This window comes from Hyla sarda, unplaced genomic scaffold, assembly GCF_029499605.1.
Source record: "Hyla sarda isolate aHylSar1 unplaced genomic scaffold, aHylSar1.hap1 scaffold_879, whole genome shotgun sequence".
In the NCBI taxonomy this organism is placed as follows: Eukaryota; Metazoa; Chordata; class Amphibia; order Anura; family Hylidae; genus Hyla; species Hyla sarda.
In genome coordinates this window covers 110,439-138,162 of record NW_026610907.1, presented here as the reverse complement: position 1 = coordinate 138,162, position 27,724 = coordinate 110,439, and the positions used below count along the sequence as shown (strand labels likewise).

General features: G+C 45.9%; 12 non-coding genes across 12 annotated transcripts; all 12 read right to left on the bottom strand.

The window, feature by feature from the left end:
• Nucleotides 1-1,354: 1,354 nt before the first annotated feature.
• LOC130348307 (U2 spliceosomal RNA) lies at nucleotides 1,355-1,545 on the bottom strand. Its single transcript, XR_008886061.1, has one exon. It is a non-coding gene; the product is annotated as a U2 spliceosomal RNA (small nuclear RNA).
• Nucleotides 1,546-3,634: 2,089 nt separating this feature from the next.
• Nucleotides 3,635-3,825, bottom strand: LOC130348304 (U2 spliceosomal RNA). The gene has a single exon (XR_008886059.1). It is a non-coding gene; the product is annotated as a U2 spliceosomal RNA (small nuclear RNA).
• Nucleotides 3,826-5,917: 2,092 nt separating this feature from the next.
• LOC130348241 (U2 spliceosomal RNA) lies at nucleotides 5,918-6,108 on the bottom strand. Its single transcript, XR_008886007.1, has one exon. It is a non-coding gene; the product is annotated as a U2 spliceosomal RNA (small nuclear RNA).
• Nucleotides 6,109-8,191: 2,083 nt separating this feature from the next.
• On the bottom strand, nucleotides 8,192-8,382 carry LOC130348303 (U2 spliceosomal RNA). Its single transcript, XR_008886058.1, has one exon. It is a non-coding gene; the product is annotated as a U2 spliceosomal RNA (small nuclear RNA).
• A 2,102-nt stretch (nucleotides 8,383-10,484) lies between these two features.
• On the bottom strand, nucleotides 10,485-10,675 carry LOC130348302 (U2 spliceosomal RNA). The gene has a single exon (XR_008886057.1). It is a non-coding gene; the product is annotated as a U2 spliceosomal RNA (small nuclear RNA).
• Nucleotides 10,676-12,760: 2,085 nt separating this feature from the next.
• LOC130348301 (U2 spliceosomal RNA) lies at nucleotides 12,761-12,951 on the bottom strand. The gene has a single exon (XR_008886056.1). It is a non-coding gene; the product is annotated as a U2 spliceosomal RNA (small nuclear RNA).
• Nucleotides 12,952-15,039: 2,088 nt separating this feature from the next.
• Nucleotides 15,040-15,230, bottom strand: LOC130348249 (U2 spliceosomal RNA). The gene has a single exon (XR_008886015.1). It is a non-coding gene; the product is annotated as a U2 spliceosomal RNA (small nuclear RNA).
• A 2,089-nt stretch (nucleotides 15,231-17,319) lies between these two features.
• Nucleotides 17,320-17,510, bottom strand: LOC130348300 (U2 spliceosomal RNA). The gene has a single exon (XR_008886055.1). It is a non-coding gene; the product is annotated as a U2 spliceosomal RNA (small nuclear RNA).
• Nucleotides 17,511-19,591: 2,081 nt separating this feature from the next.
• LOC130348269 (U2 spliceosomal RNA) lies at nucleotides 19,592-19,782 on the bottom strand. The gene has a single exon (XR_008886027.1). It is a non-coding gene; the product is annotated as a U2 spliceosomal RNA (small nuclear RNA).
• Nucleotides 19,783-21,857: 2,075 nt separating this feature from the next.
• LOC130348299 (U2 spliceosomal RNA) lies at nucleotides 21,858-22,048 on the bottom strand. Its single transcript, XR_008886054.1, has one exon. It is a non-coding gene; the product is annotated as a U2 spliceosomal RNA (small nuclear RNA).
• Nucleotides 22,049-24,137: 2,089 nt separating this feature from the next.
• LOC130348298 (U2 spliceosomal RNA) lies at nucleotides 24,138-24,328 on the bottom strand. The gene has a single exon (XR_008886053.1). It is a non-coding gene; the product is annotated as a U2 spliceosomal RNA (small nuclear RNA).
• A 2,095-nt stretch (nucleotides 24,329-26,423) lies between these two features.
• LOC130348297 (U2 spliceosomal RNA) lies at nucleotides 26,424-26,614 on the bottom strand. Its single transcript, XR_008886052.1, has one exon. It is a non-coding gene; the product is annotated as a U2 spliceosomal RNA (small nuclear RNA).
• Between the last annotated feature and the right edge of the window lie 1,110 nt (nucleotides 26,615-27,724).

Below are 27,724 nucleotides of genomic sequence, written 5' to 3'. Positions count from 1 at the left end.
GTTGTTTACACCTAGTGATGTCAGTGGTATTGAGTGACATCACAGCACAGTGCTAAGGCTCCTGGGCCTGGACACAGCAGCGGCTGCAATATCTCAACGGAGAATACGTTTATATATATGTGTGTGTGTGCGCGTATATATATATATATATATATATATATATATATATATATATATATATATATATTTCTCCGCCGAAATCACTTTTAAACCCATTTCCACCTTTTTTTCCCTTCTCTTCCTCTTACTTTTTTTTCACGTTTTTTTACGTTTTTCTCCTTTTCGCCTCTTTTCTGGGCGTATTATTCTTCTTTTTCTTCTTTTTTTTCGTCTAATGCATACCCCATCAGTGCAGCAATGCTTATTCAATACCGCCAGCAGATGGAGACACTGGGGGATAATTTTCTAAGGATTTATACTGATTTTTCCTGTCTGAATTTGTCGCACAGAAAGTTGCAGGCCAAATATGTGTGACATTTCTGCGACTTTAGCTTCTAGAGCATTTTTACAACATTATACATAGGTGCTGAATACATAAAAAGCGACTGTTCAGCGACAGACAAGTCGCATCGGCTGAAAGTAGGCCAGAATGTCAGTCCATGTTGGAGCAGGTTTAGATACAGTCTAAAGTATAGATCTCAAAGTCTGTGCACAGAATTTAGCAAGGGCCTCGCACCTTCTGATGCATCAGGTAGGTGCACAATAGCATAGCCTAACCCTCTGTACTTTGGTCTATATTGATGCGGGACATAGACAGCCAGCTGATGACCAATCCATTAGTGCAATGGATGGCTGGAAGCATTTGTCTTTGCCTTTGCAATACCACAGAAGCAATGCATGGTCAATGTACAGCAATGACACACCTGTGTGAACAGCCAGGAGACCCCCCCCCCCCCCATGTTATGTTACATAGTTACATAGTTAGTACGGTCGAAAAAAGACATATGTCCATCAAGTTCAACCAGGGAATTAAGGGGTAGGGGTGTGGCGCGATATTGGGGAAGGGATGAGATTTTATATTTCTTCATAAGCATTAATCTTATTTTGTCAATTAGGAACATTCAGCACCCACCCGCTATCAAGGCAGCTGCCTATCATGTCATGCCCTACCTGCACAGGTGTGCTGGCTACTCAAATGATCCAATTAAGGAGGCCATTTAGTCAGCAGCAGCAGAAGTCCTGTGCCTGGACGCTCCAACAGCGGCCAGACACAAGCAGAAGCAGCAGAAGCAGCAGCAGCAGCACCACCTTTTGTTTTTTGGCTGCAGCAGCAAGGCCCACAGGGCTGGCTAGCTGGCTAGCCAGCAAGCAGGTAGCAATGAAAGTAGGAATCTTTCTTTTTAACCCTGTAAGGGGGTGGTGCACTGTACCCGAAGATACTGCCATATCGGGTCAATGCATAGGGCGACGGAAGCAAGCTTCGAAATCGGCCCCCGTTCTCAAAAATCCATTTAATATATGGTCCCCAGATAGGGGACGTATCAGATATTAAACTGATAAGAACAGATACTACACTTGATCTTAGCCAAAAGGCCGAGAAGCGATAACCGTGAAAGGGGCGGGCCCAACAAGGTCCCCTTCATGGGCACTATCACTGCTTGCTGTCAGGGAGGCTGCCAGACAATTTTCCATGCACACTCTGGGCTGGGGGGCAGTCAACCACCAGTACACACAGCAGAACCTAAACCCATACCATTATTGCTAAGCAGCAAGACAGGGGCCCATTGCACTCCCACGGGGCCTTTTTAAATGCAATCCATAACCCGGATTTGCCAGGAACCCTTCTTACTCCTCCTACTTGCATGTGACACTGGGCTTAGGATCTGCATAGGAAACACACACACAAGCACACACCTACCTTTGTTGCCTGCAGATGCCTCCTTGGCTGTCCCCAAACGGTATCAAACCAACACCCACGGGAAGCTGTAAGCATAGAGGACATGCCTGCACCCCATTGGACTTACCTGTGTGGGTTAAATCCGGGTTATTTGACAACCTATGGCGGTGATGGTTCTGCTCAGGCAGAGCAGTGCTGATGCTCCTCATAAAGCTGTCGCTGCTGTGAAGGTTCTAGGTGACATCACAAATCCCTATGGTTACATACACAACAAAGCTGGGTTGTTGTTGTTTACACTCTGCAAGGCCTGTGGAAGTGAGTGACATCATAGCACTGTAGTTCTGAGGGTTCTAGATGGATGCAACAATCTCCTGTTGCTTCTATGAAGGCCATAATAGACGACATCACCAAACAGCTCCATAGTCACATACACAGCAAAGGAGAGATGTTGTTTACACCTAGTGATGTCAGTGGTATTGAGTGACATCACAGCACAGTGCTAAGGCTCCTGGGCCTGGACACAGCAGCGGCTGCAATATCTCAACGGAGAATACGTTTATATATATGTGTGTGTGTGCGCGTATATATATATATATATATATATATATATATATATATATATATATATTTCTCCGCCGAAATCACTTTTAAACCCATTTCCACCTTTTTTTCCCTTCTCTTCCTCTTACTTTTTTTTCACGTTTTTTTACGTTTTTCTCCTTTTCGCCTCTTTTCTGGGCGTATTATTCTTCTTTTTCTTCTTTTTTTTCGTCTAATGCATACCCCATCAGTGCAGCAATGCTTATTCAATACCGCCAGCAGATGGAGACACTGGGGGATAATTTTCTAAGGATTTATACTGATTTTTCCTGTCTGAATTTGTCGCACAGAAAGTTGCAGGCCAAATATGTGTGACATTTCTGCGACTTTAGCTTCTAGAGCATTTTTACAACATTATACATAGGTGCTGAATACATAAAAAGCGAGTGTTCAGCGACAGACAAGTCGCATCGGCTGAAAGTAGGCCAGAATGTCAGTCCATGTTGGAGCAGGTTTAGATACAGTCTAAAGTATAGATCTCAAAGTCTGTGCACAGAATTTAGCAAGGGCCTCGCACCTTCTGATGCATCAGGTAGGTGCACAATAGCATAGCCTAACCCTCTGTACTTTGGTCTATATTGATGCGGGACATAGACAGCCAGCTGATGACCAATCCATTAGTGCAATGGATGGCTGGAAGCATTTGTCTTTGCCTTTGCAATACCACAGAAGCAATGCATGGTCAATGTACAGCAATGACACACCTGTGTGAACAGCCAGGAGACCCCCCCCCCCCCCCCATGTTATGTTACATAGTTACATAGTTAGTACGGTCGAAAAAAGACATATGTCCATCAAGTTCAACCAGGGAATTAAGGGGTAGGGGTGTGGCGCGATATTGGGGAAGGGATGAGATTTTATATTTCTTCATAAGCATTAATCTTATTTTGTCAATTAGGAACATTCAGCACCCACCCGCTATCAAGGCAGCTGCCTATCATGTCATGCCCTACCTGCACAGGTGTGCTGGCTACTCAAATGATTCAATTAAGGAGGCCATTTAGTCAGCAGCAGCAGAAGTCCTGTGCCTGGACGCTCCAACAGCGGCCAGACACAAGCAGAAGCAGCAGAAGCAGCAGCAGCAGCACCACCTTTTGTTTTTTGGCTGCAGCAGCAAGGCCCACAGGGCTGGCTAGCTGGCTAGCCAGCAAGCAGGTAGCAATGAAAGTAGGAATCTTTCTTTTTAACCCTGTAAGGGGGTGGTGCACTGTACCCGAAGATACTGCCATATCGGGTCAATGCATAGGGCGACGGAAGCAAGCTTCGAAATCGGCCCCCGTTCTCAAAAATCCATTTAATATATGGTCCCCAGATAGGGGACGTATCAGATATTAAACTGATAAGAACAGATACTACACTTGATCTTAGCCAAAAGGCCGAGAAGCGATAACCGTGAAAGGGGCGGGCCCAACAAGGTCCCCTTCATGGGCACTATCACTGCTTGCTGTCAGGGAGGCTGCCAGACAATTTTCCATGCACACTCTGGGCTGGGGGGCAGTCAACCACCAGTACACACAGCAGAACCTAAACCCATACCATTATTGCTAAGCAGCAAGACAGGGGCCCATTGCACTCCCACGGGGCCTTTTTAAATGCAATCCATAACCCGGATTTGCCAGGAACCCTTCTTACTCCTCCTACTTGCATGTGACACTGGGCTTAGGATCTGCATAGGAAACACACACACAAGCACACACCTACCTTTGTTGCCTGCAGATGCCTCCTTGGCTGTCCCCAAACGGTATCAAACCAACACCCACGGGAAGCTGTAAGCATAGAGGACATGCCTGCACCCCATTGGACTTACCTGTGTGGGTTAAATCCGGGTTATTTGACAACCTATGGCGGTGATGGTTCTGCTCAGGCAGAGCAGTGCTGATGCTCCTCATAAAGCTGTCGCTGCTGTGAAGGTTCTAGGTGACATCACAAATCCCTATGGTTACATACACAACAAAGCTGGGTTGTTGTTGTTTACACTCTGCAAGGCCTGTGGAAGTGAGTGACATCATAGCACTGTAGTTCTGAGGGTTCTAGATGGATGCAACAATCTCCTGTTGCTTCTATGAAGGCCATAATAGACGACATCACCAAACAGCTCCATAGTCACATACACAGCAAAGGAGAGATGTTGTTTACACCTAGTGATGTCAGTGGTATTGAGTGACATCACAGCACAGTGCTAAGGCTCCTGGGCCTGGACACAGCAGCGGCTGCAATATCTCAACGGAGAATACGTTTATATATATGTGTGTGTGTGCGCGTATATATATATATATATATATATATATATATATATATATATATATATATATTTCTCCGCCGAAATCACTTTTAAACCCATTTCCACCTTTTTTTCCCTTCTCTTCCTCTTACTTTTTTTTCACGTTTTTTTACGTTTTTCTCCTTTTCGCCTCTTTTCTGGGCGTATTATTCTTCTTTTTCTTCTTTTTTTTCGTCTAATGCATACCCCATCAGTGCAGCAATGCTTATTCAATACCGCCAGCAGATGGAGACACTGGGGGATAATTTTCTAAGGATTTATACTGATTTTTCCTGTCTGAATTTGTCGCACAGAAAGTTGCAGGCCAAATATGTGTGACATTTCTGCGACTTTAGCTTCTAGAGCATTTTTACAACATTATACATAGGTGCTGAATACATAAAAAGCGAGTGTTCAGCGACAGACAAGTCGCATCGGCTGAAAGTAGGCCAGAATGTCAGTCCATGTTGGAGCAGGTTTAGATACAGTCTAAAGTATAGATCTCAAAGTCTGTGCACAGAATTTAGCAAGGGCCTCGCACCTTCTGATGCATCAGGTAGGTGCACAATAGCATAGCCTAACCCTCTGTACTTTGGTCTATATTGATGCGGGACATAGACAGCCAGCTGATGACCAATCCATTAGTGCAATGGATGGCTGGAAGCATTTGTCTTTGCCTTTGCAATACCACAGAAGCAATGCATGGTCAATGTACAGCAATGACACACCTGTGTGAACAGCCAGGAGACCCCCCCCCCCCCCCATGTTATGTTACATAGTTACATAGTTAGTACGGTCGAAAAAAGACATATGTCCATCAAGTTCAACCAGGGAATTAAGGGGTAGGGGTGTGGCGCGATATTGGGGAAGGGATGAGATTTTATATTTCTTCATAAGCATTAATCTTATTTTGTCAATTAGGAACATTCAGCACCCACCCGCTATCAAGGCAGCTGCCTATCATGTCATGCCCTACCTGCACAGGTGTGCTGGCTACTCAAATGATCCAATTAAGGAGGCCATTTAGTCAGCAGCAGCAGAAGTCCTGTGCCTGGACGCTCCAACAGCGGCCAGACACAAGCAGAAGCAGCAGAAGCAGCAGCAGCAGCACCACCTTTTGTTTTTTGGCTGCAGCAGCAAGGCCCACAGGGCTGGCTAGCTGGCTAGCCAGCAAGCAGGTAGCAATGAAAGTAGGAATCTTTCTTTTTAACCCTGTAAGGGGGTGGTGCACTGTACCCGAAGATACTGCCATATCGGGTCAATGCATAGGGCGACGGAAGCAAGCTTCGAAATCGGCCCCCGTTCTCAAAAATCCATTTAATATATGGTCCCCAGATAGGGGACATATCAGATATTAAACTGATAAGAACAGATACTACACTTGATCTTAGCCAAAAGGCCGAGAAGCGATAACCGTGAAAGGGGCGGGCCCAACAAGGTCCCCTTCATGGGCACTATCACTGCTTGCTGTCAGGGAGGCTGCCAGACAATTTTCCATGCACACTCTGGGCTGGGGGGCAGTCAACCACCAGTACACACAGCAGAACCTAAACCCATACCATTATTGCTAAGCAGCAAGACAGGGGCCCATTGCACTCCCACGGGGCCTTTTTAAATGCAATCCATAACCCGGATTTGCCAGGAACCCTTCTTACTCCTCCTACTTGCATGTGACACTGGGCTTAGGATCTGCATAGGAAACACACACACAAGCACACACCTACCTTTGTTGCCTGCAGATGCCTCCTTGGCTGTCCCCAAACGGTATCAAACCAACACCCACGGGAAGCTGTAAGCATAGAGGACATGCCTGCACCCCATTGGACTTACCTGTGTGGGTTAAATCCGGGTTATTTGACAACCTATGGCGGTGATGGTTCTGCTCAGGCAGAGCAGTGCTGATGCTCCTCATAAAGCTGTCGCTGCTGTGAAGGTTCTAGGTGACATCACAAATCCCTATGGTTACATACACAACAAAGCTGGGTTGTTGTTGTTTACACTCTGCAAGGCCTGTGGAAGTGAGTGACATCATAGCACTGTAGTTCTGAGGGTTCTAGATGGATGCAACAATCTCCTGTTGCTTCTATGAAGGCCATAATAGACGACATCACCAAACAGCTCCATAGTCACATACACAGCAAAGGAGAGATGTTGTTTACACCTAGTGATGTCAGTGGTATTGAGTGACATCACAGCACAGTGCTAAGGCTCCTGGGCCTGGACACAGCAGCGGCTGCAATATCTCAACGGAGAATACGTTTATATATATGTGTGTGTGTGCGCGTATATATATATATATATATATATATATATATATATATATATTTCTCCGCCGAAATCACTTTTAAACCCATTTCCACCTTTTTTTCCCTTCTCTTCCTCTTACTTTTTTTTCACGTTTTTTTACGTTTTTCTCCTTTTCGCCTCTTTTCTGGGCGTATTATTCTTCTTTTTCTTCTTTTTTTTCGTCTAATGCATACCCCATCAGTGCAGCAATGCTTATTCAATACCGCCAGCAGATGGAGACACTGGGGGATAATTTTCTAAGGATTTATACTGATTTTTCCTGTCTGAATTTGTCGCACAGAAAGTTGCAGGCCAAATATGTGTGACATTTCTGCGACTTTAGCTTCTAGAGCATTTTTACAACATTATACATAGGTGCTGAATACATAAAAAGCGACTGTTCAGCGACAGACAAGTCGCATCGGCTGAAAGTAGGCCAGAATGTCAGTCCATGTTGGAGCAGGTTTAGATACAGTCTAAAGTATAGATCTCAAAGTCTGTGCACAGAATTTAGCAAGGGCCTCGCACCTTCTGATGCATCAGGTAGGTGCACAATAGCATAGCCTAACCCTCTGTACTTTGGTCTATATTGATGCGGGACATAGACAGCCAGCTGATGACCAATCCATTAGTGCAATGGATGGCTGGAAGCATTTGTCTTTGCCTTTGCAATACCACAGAAGCAATGCATGGTCAATGTACAGCAATGACACACCTGTGTGAACAGCCAGGAGACCCCCCCCCCCCCCCCATGTTATGTTACATAGTTACATAGTTAGTACGGTCGAAAAAAGACATATGTCCATCAAGTTCAACCAGGGAATTAAGGGGTAGGGGTGTGGCGCGATATTGGGGAAGGGATGAGATTTTATATTTCTTCATAAGCATTAATCTTATTTTGTCAATTAGGAACATTCAGCACCCACCCGCTATCAAGGCAGCTGCCTATCATGTCATGCCCTACCTGCACAGGTGTGCTGGCTACTCAAATGATCCAATTAAGGAGGCCATTTAGTCAGCAGCAGCAGAAGTCCTGTGCCTGGACGCTCCAACAGCGGCCAGACACAAGCAGAAGCAGCAGAAGCAGCAGCAGCAGCACCACCTTTTGTTTTTTGGCTGCAGCAGCAAGGCCCACAGGGCTGGCTAGCTGGCTAGCCAGCAAGCAGGTAGCAATGAAAGTAGGAATCTTTCTTTTTAACCCTGTAAGGGGGTGGTGCACTGTACCCGAAGATACTGCCATATCGGGTCAATGCATAGGGCGACGGAAGCAAGCTTCGAAATCGGCCCCCGTTCTCAAAAATCCATTTAATATATGGTCCCCAGATAGGGGACGTATCAGATATTAAACTGATAAGAACAGATACTACACTTGATCTTAGCCAAAAGGCCGAGAAGCGATAACCGTGAAAGGGGCGGGCCCAACAAGGTCCCCTTCATGGGCACTATCACTGCTTGCTGTCAGGGAGGCTGCCAGACAATTTTCCATGCACACTCTGGGCTGGGGGGCAGTCAACCACCAGTACACACAGCAGAACCTAAACCCATACCATTATTGCTAAGCAGCAAGACAGGGGCCCATTGCACTCCCACGGGGCCTTTTTAAATGCAATCCATAACCCGGATTTGCCAGGAACCCTTCTTACTCCTCCTACTTGCATGTGACACTGGGCTTAGGATCTGCATAGGAAACACACACACAAGCACACACCTACCTTTGTTGCCTGCAGATGCCTCCTTGGCTGTCCCCAAACGGTATCAAACCAACACCCACGGGAAGCTGTAAGCATAGAGGACATGCCTGCACCCCATTGGACTTACCTGTGTGGGTTAAATCCGGGTTATTTGACAACCTATGGCGGTGATGGTTCTGCTCAGGCAGAGCAGTGCTGATGCTCCTCATAAAGCTGTCGCTGCTGTGAAGGTTCTAGGTGACATCACAAATCCCTATGGTTACATACACAACAAAGCTGGGTTGTTGTTGTTTACACTCTGCAAGGCCTGTGGAAGTGAGTGACATCATAGCACTGTAGTTCTGAGGGTTCTAGATGGATGCAACAATCTCCTGTTGCTTCTATGAAGGCCATAATAGACGACATCACCAAACAGCTCCATAGTCACATACACAGCAAAGGAGAGATGTTGTTTACACCTAGTGATGTCAGTGGTATTGAGTGACATCACAGCACAGTGCTAAGGCTCCTGGGCCTGGACACAGCAGCGGCTGCAATATCTCAACGGAGAATACGTTTATATATATGTGTGTGTGTGCGCGTATATATATATATATATATATATATATATATATATATTTCTCCGCCGAAATCACTTTTAAACCCATTTCCACCTTTTTTTCCCTTCTCTTCCTCTTACTTTTTTTTCACGTTTTTTTACGTTTTTCTCCTTTTCGCCTCTTTTCTGGGCGTATTATTCTTCTTTTTCTTCTTTTTTTTCGTCTAATGCATACCCCATCAGTGCAGCAATGCTTATTCAATACCGCCAGCAGATGGAGACACTGGGGGATAATTTTCTAAGGATTTATACTGATTTTTCCTGTCTGAATTTGTCGCACAGAAAGTTGCAGGCCAAATATGTGTGACATTTCTGCGACTTTAGCTTCTAGAGCATTTTTACAACATTATACATAGGTGCTGAATACATAAAAAGCGACTGTTCAGCGACAGACAAGTCGCATCGGCTGAAAGTAGGCCAGAATGTCAGTCCATGTTGGAGCAGGTTTAGATACAGTCTAAAGTATAGATCTCAAAGTCTGTGCACAGAATTTAGCAAGGGCCTCGCACCTTCTGATGCATCAGGTAGGTGCACAATAGCATAGCCTAACCCTCTGTACTTTGGTCTATATTGATGCGGGACATAGACAGCCAGCTGATGACCAATCCATTAGTGCAATGGATGGCTGGAAGCATTTGTCTTTGCCTTTGCAATACCACAGAAGCAATGCATGGTCAATGTACAGCAATGACACACCTGTGTGAACAGCCAGGAGACCCCCCCCCCCCCCCCCCATGTTATGTTACATAGTTACATAGTTAGTACGGTCGAAAAAAGACATATGTCCATCAAGTTCAACCAGGGAATTAAGGGGTAGGGGTGTGGCGCGATATTGGGGAAGGGATGAGATTTTATATTTCTTCATAAGCATTAATCTTATTTTGTCAATTAGGAACATTCAGCACCCACCCGCTATCAAGGCAGCTGCCTATCATGTCATGCCCTACCTGCACAGGTGTGCTGGCTACTCAAATGATCCAATTAAGGAGGCCATTTAGTCAGCAGCAGCAGAAGTCCTGTGCCTGGACGCTCCAACAGCGGCCAGACACAAGCAGAAGCAGAAGCAGCAGAAGCAGCAGCAGCAGCAGCACCACCTTTTGTTTTTTGGCTGCAGCAGCAGCAGCAGCAGCAAGGCCCACAGGGCTGGCTAGCTGGCTAGCCAGCAAGCAGGTAGCAATGAAAGTAGGAATCTTTCTTTTTAACCCTGTAAGGGGGTGGTGCACTGTACCCGAAGATACTGCCATATCGGGTCAATGCATAGGGCGACGGAAGCAAGCTTCGAAATCGGCCCCCGTTCTCAAAAATCCATTTAATATATGGTCCCCAGATAGGGGACGTATCAGATATTAAACTGATAAGAACAGATACTACACTTGATCTTAGCCAAAAGGCCGAGAAGCGATAACCGTGAAAGGGGCGGGCCCAACAAGGTCCCCTTCATGGGCACTATCACTGCTTGCTGTCAGGGAGGCTGCCAGACAATTTTCCATGCACACTCTGGGCTGGGGGGCAGTCAACCACCAGTACACACAGCAGAACCTAAACCCATACCATTATTGCTAAGCAGCAAGACAGGGGCCCATTGCACTCCCACGGGGCCTTTTTAAATGCAATCCATAACCCGGATTTGCCAGGAACCCTTCTTACTCCTCCTACTTGCATGTGACACTGGGCTTAGGATCTGCATAGGAAACACACACACAAGCACACACCTACCTTTGTTGCCTGCAGATGCCTCCTTGGCTGTCCCCAAACGGTATCAAACCAACACCCACGGGAAGCTGTAAGCATAGAGGACATGCCTGCACCCCATTGGACTTACCTGTGTGGGTTAAATCCGGGTTATTTGACAACCTATGGCGGTGATGGTTCTGCTCAGGCAGAGCAGTGCTGATGCTCCTCATAAAGCTGTCGCTGCTGTGAAGGTTCTAGGTGACATCACAAATCCCTATGGTTACATACACAACAAAGCTGGGTTGTTGTTGTTTACACTCTGCAAGGCCTGTGGAAGTGAGTGACATCATAGCACTGTAGTTCTGAGGGTTCTAGATGGATGCAACAATCTCCTGTTGCTTCTATGAAGGCCATAATAGACGACATCACCAAACAGCTCCATAGTCACATACACAGCAAAGGAGAGATGTTGTTTACACCTAGTGATGTCAGTGGTATTGAGTGACATCACAGCACAGTGCTAAGGCTCCTGGGCCTGGACACAGCAGCGGCTGCAATATCTCAACGGAGAATACGTTTATATATATGTGTGTGTGTGCGCGTATATATATATATATATATATATATATATATATATATATATATATTCTCCGCCGAAATCACTTTTAAACCCATTTCCACCTTTTTTTCCCTTCTCTTCCTCTTACTTTTTTTTCACGTTTTTTTACGTTTTTCTCCTTTTCGCCTCTTTTCTGGGCGTATTATTCTTCTTTTTCTTCTTTTTTTTCGTCTAATGCATACCCCATCAGTGCAGCAATGCTTATTCAATACCGCCAGCAGATGGAGACACTGGGGGATAATTTTCTAAGGATTTATACTGATTTTTCCTGTCTGAATTTGTCGCACAGAAAGTTGCAGGCCAAATATGTGTGACATTTCTGCGACTTTAGCTTCTAGAGCATTTTTACAACATTATACATAGGTGCTGAATACATAAAAAGCGACTGTTCAGCGACAGACAAGTCGCATCGGCTGAAAGTAGGCCAGAATGTCAGTCCATGTTGGAGCAGGTTTAGATACAGTCTAAAGTATAGATCTCAAAGTCTGTGCACAGAATTTAGCAAGGGCCTCGCACCTTCTGATGCATCAGGTAGGTGCACAATAGCATAGCCTAACCCTCTGTACTTTGGTCTATATTGATGCGGGACATAGACAGCCAGCTGATGACCAATCCATTAGTGCAATGGATGGCTGGAAGCATTTGTCTTTGCCTTTGCAATACCACAGAAGCAATGCATGGTCAATGTACAGCAATGACACACCTGTGTGAACAGCCAGGAGACCCCCCCCCCCCCCCATGTTATGTTACATAGTTACATAGTTAGTACGGTCGAAAAAAGACATATGTCCATCAAGTTCAACCAGGGAATTAAGGGGTAGGGGTGTGGCGCGATATTGGGGAAGGGATGAGATTTTATATTTCTTCATAAGCATTAATCTTATTTTGTCAATTAGGAACATTCAGCACCCACCCGCTATCAAGGCAGCTGCCTATCATGTCATGCCCTACCTGCACAGGTGTGCTGGCTACTCAAATGATCCAATTAAGGAGGCCATTTAGTCAGCAGCAGCAGAAGTCCTGTGCCTGGACGCTCCAACAGCGGCCAGACACAAGCAGAAGCAGCAGAAGCAGCAGCAGCAGCACCACCTTTTGTTTTTTGGCTGCAGCAGCAAGGCCCACAGGGCTGGCTAGCTGGCTAGCCAGCAAGCAGGTAGCAATGAAAGTAGGAATCTTTCTTTTTAACCCTGTAAGGGGGTGGTGCACTGTACCCGAAGATACTGCCATATCGGGTCAATGCATAGGGCGACGGAAGCAAGCTTCGAAATCGGCCCCCGTTCTCAAAAATCCATTTAATATATGGTCCCCAGATAGGGGACGTATCAGATATTAAACTGATAAGAACAGATACTACACTTGATCTTAGCCAAAAGGCCGAGAAGCGATAACCGTGAAAGGGGCGGGCCCAACAAGGTCCCCTTCATGGGCACTATCACTGCTTGCTGTCAGGGAGGCTGCCAGACAATTTTCCATGCACACTCTGGGCTGGGGGGCAGTCAACCACCAGTACACACAGCAGAACCTAAACCCATACCATTATTGCTAAGCAGCAAGACAGGGGCCCATTGCACTCCCACGGGGCCTTTTTAAATGCAATCCATAACCCGGATTTGCCAGGAACCCTTCTTACTCCTCCTACTTGCATGTGACACTGGGCTTAGGATCTGCATAGGAAACACACACACAAGCACACACCTACCTTTGTTGCCTGCAGATGCCTCCTTGGCTGTCCCCAAACGGTATCAAACCAACACCCACGGGAAGCTGTAAGCATAGAGGACATGCCTGCACCCCATTGGACTTACCTGTGTGGGTTAAATCCGGGTTATTTGACAACCTATGGCGGTGATGGTTCTGCTCAGGCAGAGCAGTGCTGATGCTCCTCATAAAGCTGTCGCTGCTGTGAAGGTTCTAGGTGACATCACAAATCCCTATGGTTACATACACAACAAAGCTGGGTTGTTGTTGTTTACACTCTGCAAGGCCTGTGGAAGTGAGTGACATCATAGCACTGTAGTTCTGAGGGTTCTAGATGGATGCAACAATCTCCTGTTGCTTCTATGAAGGCCATAATAGACGACATCACCAAACAGCTCCATAGTCACATACACAGCAAAGGAGAGATGTTGTTTACACCTAGTGATGTCAGTGGTATTGAGTGACATCACAGCACAGTGCTAAGGCTCCTGGGCCTGGACACAGCAGCGGCTGCAATATCTCAACGGAGAATACGTTTATATATATGTGTGTGTGTGCGCGTATATATATATATATATATATATATATATATATATATATATATATTTCTCCGCCGAAATCACTTTTAAACCCATTTCCACCTTTTTTTCCCTTCTCTTCCTCTTACTTTTTTTTCACGTTTTTTTACGTTTTTCTCCTTTTCGCCTCTTTTCTGGGCGTATTATTCTTCTTTTTCTTCTTTTTTTTCGTCTAATGCATACCCCATCAGTGCAGCAATGCTTATTCAATACCGCCAGCAGATGGAGACACTGGGGGATAATTTTCTAAGGATTTATACTGATTTTTCCTGTCTGAATTTGTCGCACAGAAAGTTGCAGGCCAAATATGTGTGACATTTCTGCGACTTTAGCTTCTAGAGCATTTTTACAACATTATACATAGGTGCTGAATACATAAAAAGCGACTGTTCAGCGACAGACAAGTCGCATCGGCTGAAAGTAGGCCAGAATGTCAGTCCATGTTGGAGCAGGTTTGGATACAGTCTAAAGTATAGATCTCAAAGTCTGTGCACAGAATTTAGCAAGGGCCTCGCACCTTCTGATGCATCAGGTAGGTGCACAATAGCATAGCCTAACCCTCTGTACTTTGGTCTATATTGATGCGGGACATAGACAGCCAGCTGATGACCAATCCATTAGTGCAATGGATGGCTGGAAGCATTTGTCTTTGCCTTTGCAATACCACAGAAGCAATGCATGGTCAATGTACAGCAATGACACACCTGTGTGAACAGCCAGGAGACCCCCCCCCCCCCCCCCATGTTATGTTACATAGTTACATAGTTAGTACGGTCGAAAAAAGACATATGTCCATCAAGTTCAACCAGGGAATTAAGGGGTAGGGGTGTGGCGCGATATTGGGGAAGGGATGAGATTTTATATTTCTTCATAAGCATTAATCTTATTTTGTCAATTAGGAACATTCAGCACCCACCCGCTATCAAGGCAGCTGCCTATCATGTCATGCCCTACCTGCACAGGTGTGCTGGCTACTCAAATGATCCAATTAAGGAGGCCATTTAGTCAGCAGCAGCAGAAGTCCTGTGCCTGGACGCTCCAACAGCGGCCAGACACAAGCAGAAGCAGCAGAAGCAGCAGCAGCAGCACCACCTTTTGTTTTTTGGCTGCAGCAGCAAGGCCCACAGGGCTGGCTAGCTGGCTAGCCAGCAAGCAGGTAGCAATGAAAGTAGGAATCTTTCTTTTTAACCCTGTAAGGGGGTGGTGCACTGTACCCGAAGATACTGCCATATCGGGTCAATGCATAGGGCGACGGAAGCAAGCTTCGAAATCGGCCCCCGTTCTCAAAAATCCATTTAATATATGGTCCCCAGATAGGGGACGTATCAGATATTAAACTGATAAGAACAGATACTACACTTGATCTTATCCAAAAGGCCGAGAAGCGATAACCGTGAAAGGGGCGGGCCCAACAAGGTCCCCTTCATGGGCACTATCACTGCTTGCTGTCAGGGAGGCTGCCAGACAATTTTCCATGCACACTCTGGGCTGGGGGGCAGTCAACCACCAGTACACACAGCAGAACCTAAACCCATACCATTATTGCTAAGCAGCAAGACAGGGGCCCATTGCACTCCCACGGGGCCTTTTTAAATGCAATCCATAACCCGGATTTGCCAGGAACCCTTCTTACTCCTCCTACTTGCATGTGACACTGGGCTTAGGATCTGCATAGGAAACACACACACAAGCACACACCTACCTTTGTTGCCTGCAGATGCCTCCTTGGCTGTCCCCAAACGGTATCAAACCAACACCCACGGGAAGCTGTAAGCATAGAGGACATGCCTGCACCCCATTGGACTTACCTGTGTGGGTTAAATCCGGGTTATTTGACAACCTATGGCGGTGATGGTTCTGCTCAGGCAGAGCAGTGCTGATGCTCCTCATAAAGCTGTCGCTGCTGTGAAGGTTCTAGGTGACATCACAAATCCCTATGGTTACATACACAACAAAGCTGGGTTGTTGTTGTTTACACTCTGCAAGGCCTGTGGAAGTGAGTGACATCATAGCACTGTAGTTCTGAGGGTTCTAGATGGATGCAACAATCTCCTGTTGCTTCTATGAAGGCCATAATAGACGACATCACCAAACAGCTCCATAGTCACATACACAGCAAAGGAGAGATGTTGTTTACACCTAGTGATGTCAGTGGTATTGAGTGACATCACAGCACAGTGCTAAGGCTCCTGGGCCTGGACACAGCAGCGGCTGCAATATCTCAACGGAGAATACGTTTATATATATGTGTGTGTGTGCGCGTATATATATATATATATATATATATATATATATATATATATATATTTCTCCGCCGAAATCACTTTTAAACCCATTTCCACCTTTTTTTCCCTTCTCTTCCTCTTACTTTTTTTTCACGTTTTTTTACGTTTTTCTCCTTTTCGCCTCTTTTCTGGGCGTATTATTCTTCTTTTTCTTCTTTTTTTTCGTCTAATGCATACCCCATCAGTGCAGCAATGCTTATTCAATACCGCCAGCAGATGGAGACACTGGGGGATAATTTTCTAAGGATTTATACTGATTTTTCCTGTCTGAATTTGTCGCACAGAAAGTTGCAGGCCAAATATGTGTGACATTTCTGCGACTTTAGCTTCTAGAGCATTTTTACAACATTATACATAGGTGCTGAATACATAAAAAGCGACTGTTCAGCGACAGACAAGTCGCATCGGCTGAAAGTAGGCCAGAATGTCAGTCCATGTTGGAGCAGGTTTAGATACAGTCTAAAGTATAGATCTCAAAGTCTGTGCACAGAATTTAGCAAGGGCCTCGCACCTTCTGATGCATCAGGTAGGTGCACAATAGCATAGCCTAACCCTCTGTACTTTGGTCTATATTGATGCGGGACATAGACAGCCAGCTGATGACCAATCCATTAGTGCAATGGATGGCTGGAAGCATTTGTCTTTGCCTTTGCAATACCACAGAAGCAATGCATGGTCAATGTACAGCAATGACACACCTGTGTGAACAGCCAGGAGACCCCCCCCCCCCCCCCCCATGTTATGTTACATAGTTACATAGTTAGTACGGTCGAAAAAAGACATATGTCCATCAAGTTCAACCAGGGAATTAAGGGGTAGGGGTGTGGCGCGATATTGGGGAAGGGATGAGATTTTATATTTCTTCATAAGCATTAATCTTATTTTGTCAATTAGGAACATTCAGCACCCACCCGCTATCAAGGCAGCTGCCTATCATGTCATGCCCTACCTGCACAGGTGTGCTGGCTACTCAAATGATCCAATTAAGGAGGCCATTTAGTCAGCAGCAGCAGAAGTCCTGTGCCTGGACGCTCCAACAGCGGCCAGACACAAGCAGAAGCAGCAGAAGCAGCAGCAGCAGCACCACCTTTTGTTTTTTGGCTGCAGCAGCAAGGCCCACAGGGCTGGCTAGCTGGCTAGCCAGCAAGCAGGTAGCAATGAAAGTAGGAATCTTTCTTTTTAACCCTGTAAGGGGGTGGTGCACTGTACCCGAAGATACTGCCATATCGGGTCAATGCATAGGGCGACGGAAGCAAGCTTCGAAATCGGCCCCCGTTCTCAAAAATCCATTTAATATATGGTCCCCAGATAGGGGACGTATCAGATATTAAACTGATAAGAACAGATACTACACTTGATCTTAGCCAAAAGGCCGAGAAGCGATAACCGTGAAAGGGGCGGGCCCAACAAGGTCCCCTTCATGGGCACTATCACTGCTTGCTGTCAGGGAGGCTGCCAGACAATTTTCCATGCACACTCTGGGCTGGGGGGCAGTCAACCACCAGTACACACAGCAGAACCTAAACCCATACCATTATTGCTAAGCAGCAAGACAGGGGCCCATTGCACTCCCACGGGGCCTTTTTAAATGCAATCCATAACCCGGATTTGCCAGGAACCCTTCTTACTCCTCCTACTTGCATGTGACACTGGGCTTAGGATCTGCATAGGAAACACACACACAAGCACACACCTACCTTTGTTGCCTGCAGATGCCTCCTTGGCTGTCCCCAAACGGTATCAAACCAACACCCACGGGAAGCTGTAAGCATAGAGGACATGCCTGCACCCCATTGGACTTACCTGTGTGGGTTAAATCCGGGTTATTTGACAACCTATGGCGGTGATGGTTCTGCTCAGGCAGAGCAGTGCTGATGCTCCTCATAAAGCTGTCGCTGCTGTGAAGGTTCTAGGTGACATCACAAATCCCTATGGTTACATACACAACAAAGCTGGGTTGTTGTTGTTTACACTCTGCAAGGCCTGTGGAAGTGAGTGACATCATAGCACTGTAGTTCTGAGGGTTCTAGATGGATGCAACAATCTCCTGTTGCTTCTATGAAGGCCATAATAGACGACATCACCAAACAGCTCCATAGTCACATACACAGCAAAGGAGAGATGTTGTTTACACCTAGTGATGTCAGTGGTATTGAGTGACATCACAGCACAGTGCTAAGGCTCCTGGGCCTGGACACAAGCAGCGGCTGCAATATCTCAACGGAGAATACGTTTATATATATGTGTGTGTGTGCGCGTATATATATATATATATATATATATATATATATATATTTCTCCGCCGAAATCACTTTTAAACCCATTTCCACCTTTTTTTCCCTTCTCTTCCTCTTACTTTTTTTTCACGTTTTTTTACGTTTTTCTCCTTTTCGCCTCTTTTCTGGGCGTATTATTCTTCTTTTTCTTCTTTTTTTTCGTCTAATGCATACCCCATCAGTGCAGCAATGCTTATTCAATACCGCCAGCAGATGGAGACACTGGGGGATAATTTTCTAAGGATTTATACTGATTTTTCCTGTCTGAATTTGTCGCACAGAAAGTTGCAGGCCAAATATGTGTGACATTTCTGCGACTTTAGCTTCTAGAGCATTTTTACAACATTATACATAGGTGCTGAATACATAAAAAGCGACTGTTCAGCGACAGACAAGTCGCATCGGCTGAAAGTAGGCCAGAATGTCAGTCCATGTTGGAGCAGGTTTAGATACAGTCTAAAGTATAGATCTCAAAGTCTGTGCACAGAATTTAGCAAGGGCCTCGCACCTTCTGATGCATCAGGTAGGTGCACAATAGCATAGCCTAACCCTCTGTACTTTGGTCTATATTGATGCGGGACATAGACAGCCAGCTGATGACCAATCCATTAGTGCAATGGATGGCTGGAAGCATTTGTCTTTGCCTTTGCAATACCACAGAAGCAATGCATGGTCAATGTACAGCAATGACACACCTGTGTGAACAGCCAGGAGACCCCCCCCCCCCCCCCCATGTTATGTTACATAGTTACATAGTTAGTACGGTCGAAAAAAGACATATGTCCATCAAGTTCAACCAGGGAATTAAGGGGTAGGGGTGTGGCGCGATATTGGGGAAGGGATGAGATTTTATATTTCTTCATAAGCATTAATCTTATTTTGTCAATTAGGAACATTCAGCACCCACCCGCTATCAAGGCAGCTGCCTATCATGTCATGCCCTACCTGCACAGGTGTGCTGGCTACTCAAATGATCCAATTAAGGAGGCCATTTAGTCAGCAGCAGCAGAAGTCCTGTGCCTGGACGCTCCAACAGCGGCCAGACACAAGCAGAAGCAGCAGAAGCAGCAGCAGCAGCACCACCTTTTGTTTTTTGGCTGCAGCAGCAAGGCCCACAGGGCTGGCTAGCTGGCTAGCCAGCAAGCAGGTAGCAATGAAAGTAGGAATCTTTCTTTTTAACCCTGTAAGGGGGTGGTGCACTGTACCCGAAGATACTGCCATATCGGGTCAATGCATAGGGCGACGGAAGCAAGCTTCGAAATCGGCCCCTGTTCTCAAAAATCCATTTAATATATGGTCCCCAGATAGGGGACGTATCAGATATTAAACTGATAAGAACAGATACTACACTTGATCTTAGCCAAAAGGCCGAGAAGCGATAACCGTGAAAGGGGCGGGCCCAACAAGGTCCCCTTCATGGGCACTATCACTGCTTGCTGTCAGGGAGGCTGCCAGACAATTTTCCATGCACACTCTGGGCTGGGGGGCAGTCAACCACCAGTACACACAGCAGAACCTAAACCCATACCATTATTGCTAAGCAGCAAGACAGGGGCCCATTGCACTCCCACGGGGCCTTTTTAAATGCAATCCATAACCCGGATTTGCCAGGAACCCTTCTTACTCCTCCTACTTGCATGTGACACTGGGCTTAGGATCTGCATAGGAAACACACACACAAGCACACACCTACCTTTGTTGCCTGCAGATGCCTCCTTGGCTGTCCCCAAACGGTATCAAACCAACACCCACGGGAAGCTGTAAGCATAGAGGACATGCCTGCACCCCATTGGACTTACCTGTGTGGGTTAAATCCGGGTTATTTGACAACCTATGGCGGTGATGGTTCTGCTCAGGCAGAGCAGTGCTGATGCTCCTCATAAAGCTGTCGCTGCTGTGAAGGTTCTAGGTGACATCACAAATCCCTATGGTTACATACACAACAAAGCTGGGTTGTTGTTGTTTACACTCTGCAAGGCCTGTGGAAGTGAGTGACATCATAGCACTGTAGTTCTGAGGGTTCTAGATGGATGCAACAATCTCCTGTTGCTTCTATGAAGGCCATAATAGACGACATCACCAAACAGCTCCATAGTCACATACACAGCAAAGGAGAGATGTTGTTTACACCTAGTGATGTCAGTGGTATTGAGTGACATCACAGCACAGTGCTAAGGCTCCTGGGCCTGGACACAGCAGCGGCTGCAATATCTCAACGGAGAATACGTTTATATATATGTGTGTGTGTGCGCGTATATATATATATATATATATATATATATATATATATATATATTTCTCCGCCGAAATCACTTTTAAACCCATTTCCACCTTTTTTTCCCTTCTCTTCCTCTTACTTTTTTTTCACGTTTTTTTACGTTTTTCTCCTTTTCGCCTCTTTTCTGGGCGTATTATTCTTCTTTTTCTTCTTTTTTTTCGTCTAATGCATACCCCATCAGTGCAGCAATGCTTATTCAATACCGCCAGCAGATGGAGACACTGGGGGATAATTTTCTAAGGATTTATACTGATTTTTCCTGTCTGAATTTGTCGCACAGAAAGTTGCAGGCCAAATATGTGTGACATTTCTGCGACTTTAGCTTCTAGAGCATTTTTACAACATTATACATAGGTGCTGAATACATAAAAAGCGACTGTTCAGCGACAGACAAGTCGCATCGGCTGAAAGTAGGCCAGAATGTCAGTCCATGTTGGAGCAGGTTTAGATACAGTCTAAAGTATAGATCTCAAAGTCTGTGCACAGAATTTAGCAAGGGCCTCGCACCTTCTGATGCATCAGGTAGGTGCACAATAGCATAGCCTAACCCTCTGTACTTTGGTCTATATTGATGCGGGACATAGACAGCCAGCTGATGACCAATCCATTAGTGCAATGGATGGCTGGAAGCATTTGTCTTTGCCTTTGCAATACCACAGAAGCAATGCATGGTCAATGTACAGCAATGACACACCTGTGTGAACAGCCAGGAGACCCCCCCCCCCCCCATGTTATGTTACATAGTTACATAGTTAGTACGGTCGAAAAAAGACATATGTCCATCAAGTTCAACCAGGGAATTAAGGGGTAGGGGTGTGGCGCGATATTGGGGAAGGGATGAGATTTTATATTTCTTCATAAGCATTAATCTTATTTTGTCAATTAGGAACATTCAGCACCCACCCGCTATCAAGGCAGCTGCCTATCATGTCATGCCCTACCTGCACAGGTGTGCTGGCTACTCAAATGATCCAATTAAGGAGGCCATTTAGTCAGCAGCAGCAGAAGTCCTGTGCCTGGACGCTCCAACAGCGGCCAGACACAAGCAGAAGCAGCAGAAGCAGCAGCAGCAGCACCACCTTTTGTTTTTTGGCTGCAGCAGCAAGGCCCACAGGGCTGGCTAGCCAGCAAGCAGGTAGCAATGAAAGTAGGAATCTTTCTTTTTAACCCTGTAAGGGGGTGGTGCACTGTACCCGAAGATACTGCCATATCGGGTCAATGCATAGGGCGACGGAAGCAAGCTTCGAAATCGGCCCCCGTTCTCAAAAATCCATTTAATATATGGTCCCCAGATAGGGGACGTATCAGATATTAAACTGATAAGAACAGATACTACACTTGATCTTAGCCAAAAGGCCGAGAAGCGATAACCGTGAAAGGGGCGGGCCCAACAAGGTCCCCTTCATGGGCACTATCACTGCTTGCTGTCAGGGAGGCTGCCAGACAATTTTCCATGCACACTCTGGGCTGGGGGGCAGTCAACCACCAGTACACACAGCAGAACCTAAACCCATACCATTATTGCTAAGCAGCAAGACAGGGGCCCATTGCACTCCCACGGGGCCTTTTTAAATGCAATCCATAACCCGGATTTGCCAGGAACCCTTCTTACTCCTCCTACTTGCATGTGACACTGGGCTTAGGATCTGCATAGGAAACACACACACAAGCACACACCTACCTTTGTTGCCTGCAGATGCCTCCTTGGCTGTCCCCAAACGGTATCAAACCAACACCCACGGGAAGCTGTAAGCATAGAGGACATGCCTGCAACCCCATTGGACTTACCTGTGTGGGTTAAATCCGGGTTATTTGACAACCTATGGCGGTGATGGTTCTGCTCAGGCAGAGCAGTGCTGATGCTCCTCATAAAGCTGTCGCTGCTGTGAAGGTTCTAGGTGACATCACAAATCCCTATGGTTACATACACAACAAAGCTGGGTTGTTGTTGTTTACACTCTGCAAGGCCTGTGGAAGTGAGTGACATCATAGCACTGTAGTTCTGAGGGTTCTAGATGGATGCAACAATCTCCTGTTGCTTCTATGAAGGCCATAATAGACGACATCACCAAACAGCTCCATAGTCACATACACAGCAAAGGAGAGATGTTGTTTACACCTAGTGATGTCAGTGGTATTGAGTGACATCACAGCACAGTGCTAAGGCTCCTGGGCCTGGACACAGCAGCGGCTGCAATATCTCAACGGAGAATACGTTTATATATATGTGTGTGTGTGCGCGTATATATATATATATATATATATATATATATATATATATATATATATTCTCCGCCGAAATCACTTTTAAACCCATTTCCACCTTTTTTTCCCTTCTCTTCCTCTTACTTTTTTTTCACGTTTTTTTACGTTTTTCTCCTTTTCGCCTCTTTTCTGGGCGTATTATTCTTCTTTTTCTTCTTTTTTTTCGTCTAATGCATACCCCATCAGTGCAGCAATGCTTATTCAATACCGCCAGCAGATGGAGACACTGGGGGATAATTTTCTAAGGATTTATACTGATTTTTCCTGTCTGAATTTGTCGCACAGAAAGTTGCAGGCCAAATATGTGTGACATTTCTGCGACTTTAGCTTCTAGAGCATTTTTACAACATTATACATAGGTGCTGAATACATAAAAAGCGACTGTTCAGCGACAGACAAGTCGCATCGGCTGAAAGTAGGCCAGAATGTCAGTCCATGTTGGAGCAGGTTTAGATACAGTCTAAAGTATAGATCTCAAAGTCTGTGCACAGAATTTAGCAAGGGCCTCGCACCTTCTGATGCATCAGGTAGGTGCACAATAGCATAGCCTAACCCTCTGTACTTTGGTCTATATTGATGCGGGACATAGAGAGCCAGCTGATGACCAATCCATTAGTGCAATGGATGGCTGGAAGCATTTGTCTTTGCCTTTGCAATACCACAGAAGCAATGCATGGTCAATGTACAGCAATGACACACCTGTGTGAACAGCCAGGAGACCCCCCCCCCCCCCCCATGTTATGTTACATAGTTACATAGTTAGTACGGTCGAAAAAAGACATATGTCCATCAAGTTCAACCAGGGAATTAAGGGGTAGGGGTGTGGCGCGATATTGGGGAAGGGATGAGATTTTATATTTCTTCATAAGCATTAATCTTATTTTGTCAATTAGGAACATTCAGCACCCACCCGCTATCAAGGCAGCTGCCTATCATGTCATGCCCTACCTGCACAGGTGTGCTGGCTACTCAAATGATCCAATTAAGGAGGCCATTTAGTCAGCAGCAGCAGAAGTCCTGTGCCTGGACGCTCCAACAGCGGCCAGACACAAGCAGAAGCAGCAGAAGCAGCAGCAGCAGCACCACCTTTTGTTTTTTGGCTGCAGCAGCAAGGCCCACAGGGCTGGCTAGCTGGCTAGCCAGCAAGCAGGTAGCAATGAAAGTAGGAATCTTTCTTTTTAACCCTGTAAGGGGGTGGTGCACTGTACCCGAAGATACTGCCATATCGGGTCAATGCATAGGGCGACGGAAGCAAGCTTCGAAATCGGCCCCCGTTCTCAAAAATCCATTTAATATATGGTCCCCAGATAGGGGACGTATCAGATATTAAACTGATAAGAACAGATACTACACTTGATCTTAGCCAAAAGGCCGAGAAGCGATAACCGTGAAAGGGGCGGGCCCAACAAGGTCCCCTTCATGGGCACTATCACTGCTTGCTGTCAGGGAGGCTGCCAGACAATTTTCCATGCACACTCTGGGCTGGGGGGCAGTCAACCACCAGTACACACAGCAGAACCTAAACCCATACCATTATTGCTAAGCAGCAAGACAGGGGCCCATTGCACTCCCACGGGGCCTTTTTAAATGCAATCCATAACCCGGATTTGCCAGGAACCCTTCTTACTCCTCCTACTTGCATGTGACACTGGGCTTAGGATCTGCATAGGAAACACACACACAAGCACACACCTACCTTTGTTGCCTGCAGATGCCTCCTTGGCTGTCCCCAAACGGTATCAAACCAACACCCACGGGAAGCTGTAAGCATAGAGGACATGCCTGCACCCCATTGGACTTACCTGTGTGGGTTAAATCCGGGTTATTTGACAACCTATGGCGGTGATGGTTCTGCTCAGGCAGAGCAGTGCTGATGCTCCTCATAAAGCTGTCGCTGCTGTGAAGGTTCTAGGTGACATCACAAATCCCTATGGTTACATACACAACAAAGCTGGGTTGTTGTTGTTTACACTCTGCAAGGCCTGTGGAAGTGAGTGACATCATAGCACTGTAGTTCTGAGGGTTCTAGATGGATGCAACAATCTCCTGTTGCTTCTATGAAGGCCATAATAGACGACATCACCAAACAGCTCCATAGTCACATACACAGCAAAGGAGAGATGTTGTTTACACCTAGTGATGTCAGTGGTATTGAGTGACATCACAGCACAGTGCTAAGGCTCCTGGGCCTGGACACAGCAGCGGCTGCAATATCTCAACGGAGAATACGTTTATATATATGTGTGTGTGTGCGCGTATATATATATATATATATATATATATATATATATATATATATATATATATTTCTCCGCCGAAATCACTTTTAAACCCATTTCCACCTTTTTTTCCCTTCTCTTCCTCTTACTTTTTTTTCACGTTTTTTTACGTTTTTCTCCTTTTCGCCTCTTTTCTGGGCGTATTATTCTTCTTTTTCTTCTTTTTTTTTCGTCTAATGCATACCCCATCAGTGCAGCAATGCTTATTCAATACCGCCAGCAGATGGAGACACTGGGGGATAATTTTCTAAGGATTTATACTGATTTTTCCTGTCTGAATTTGTCGCACAGAAAGTTGCAGGCCAAATATGTGTGACATTTCTGCGACTTTAGCTTCTAGAGCATTTTTACAACATTATACATAGGTGCTGAATACATAAAAAGCGACTGTTCAGCGACAGACAAGTCGCATCGGCTGAAAGTAGGCCAGAATGTCAGTCCATGTTGGAGCAGGTTTAGATACAGTCTAAAGTATAGATCTCAAAGTCTGTGCACAGAATTTAGCAAGGGCCTCGCACCTTCTGATGCATCAGGTAGGTGCACAATAGCATAGCCTAACCCTCTGTACTTTGGTCTATATTGATGCGGGACATAGACAGCCAGCTGATGACCAATCCATTAGTGCAATGGATGGCTGGAAGCATTTGTCTTTGCCTTTGCAATACCACAGAAGCAATGCATGGTCAATGTACAGCAATGACACACCTGTGTGAACAGCCAGGAGACCCCCCCCCCCCCCCCCATGTTATGTTACATAGTTACATAGTTAGTACGGTCGAAAAAAGACATATGTCCATCAAGTTCAACCAGGGAATTAAGGGGTAGGGGTGTGGCGCGATATTGGGGAAGGGATGAGATTTTATATTTCTTCATAAGCATTAATCTTATTTTGTCAATTAGGAACATTCAGCACCCACCCGCTATCAAGGCAGCTGCCTATCATGTCATGCCCTACCTGCACAGGTGTGCTGGCTACTCAAATGATCCAATTAAGGAGGCCATTTAGTCAGCAGCAGCAGAAGTCCTGTGCCTGGACGCTCCAACAGCGGCCAGACACAAGCAGAAGCAGCAGAAGCAGCAGCAGCAGCACCACCTTTTGTTTTTTGGCTGCAGCAGCAAGGCCCACAGGGCTGGCTAGCTGGCTAGCCAGCAAGCAGGTAGCAATGAAAGTAGGAATCTTTCTTTTTAACCCTGTAAGGGGGTGGTGCACTGTACCCGAAGATACTGCCATATCGGGTCAATGCATAGGGCGACGGAAGCAAGCTTCGAAATCGGCCCCCGTTCTCAAAAATCCATTTAATATATGGTCCCCAGATAGGGGACGTATCAGATATTAAACTGATAAGAACAGATACTACACTTGATCTTAGCCAAAAGGCCGAGAAGCGATAACCGTGAAAGGGGCGGGCCCAACAAGGTCCCCTTCATGGGCACTATCACTGCTTGCTGTCAGGGAGGCTGCCAGACAATTTTCCATGCACACTCTGGGCTGGGGGGCAGTCAACCACCAGTACACACAGCAGAACCTAAACCCATACCATTATTGCTAAGCAGCAAGACAGGGGCCCATTGCACTCCCACGGGGCCTTTTTAAATGCAATCCATAACCCGGATTTGCCAGGAACCCTTCTTACTCCTCCTACTTGCATGTGACACTGGGCTTAGGATCTGCATAGGAAACACACACACAAGCACACACCTACCTTTGTTGCCTGCAGATGCCTCCTTGGCTGTCCCCAAACGGTATCAAACCAACACCCACGGGAAGCTGTAAGCATAGAGGACATGCCTGCACCCCATTGGACTTACCTGTGTGGGTTAAATCCGGGTTATTTGACAACCTATGGCGGTGATGGTTCTGCTCAGGCAGAGCAGTGCTGATGCTCCTCATAAAGCTGTCGCTGCTGTGAAGGTTCTAGGTGACATCACAAATCCCTATGGTTACATACACAACAAAGCTGGGTTGTTGTTGTTTACACTCTGCAAGGCCTGTGGAAGTGAGTGACATCATAGCACTGTAGTTCTGAGGGTTCTAGATGGATGCAACAATCTCCTGTTGCTTCTATGAAGGCCATAATAGACGACATCACCAAACAGCTCCATAGTCACATACACAGCAAAGGAGAGATGTTGTTTACACCTAGTGATGTCAGTGGTATTGAGTGACATCACAGCACAGTGCTAAGGCTCCTGGGCCTGGACACAGCAGCGGCTGCAATATCTCAACGGAGAATACGTTTATATATATGTGTGTGTGTGCGCGTATATATATATATATATATATATATATATATATATATATATATATATTTCTCCGCCGAAATCACTTTTAAACCCATTTCCACCTTTTTTTCCCTTCTCTTCCTCTTACTTTTTTTTCACGTTTTTTTACGTTTTTCTCCTTTTCGCCTCTTTTCTGGGCGTATTATTCTTCTTTTTCTTCTTTTTTTTCGTCTAATGCATACCCCATCAGTGCAGCAATGCTTATTCAATACCGCCA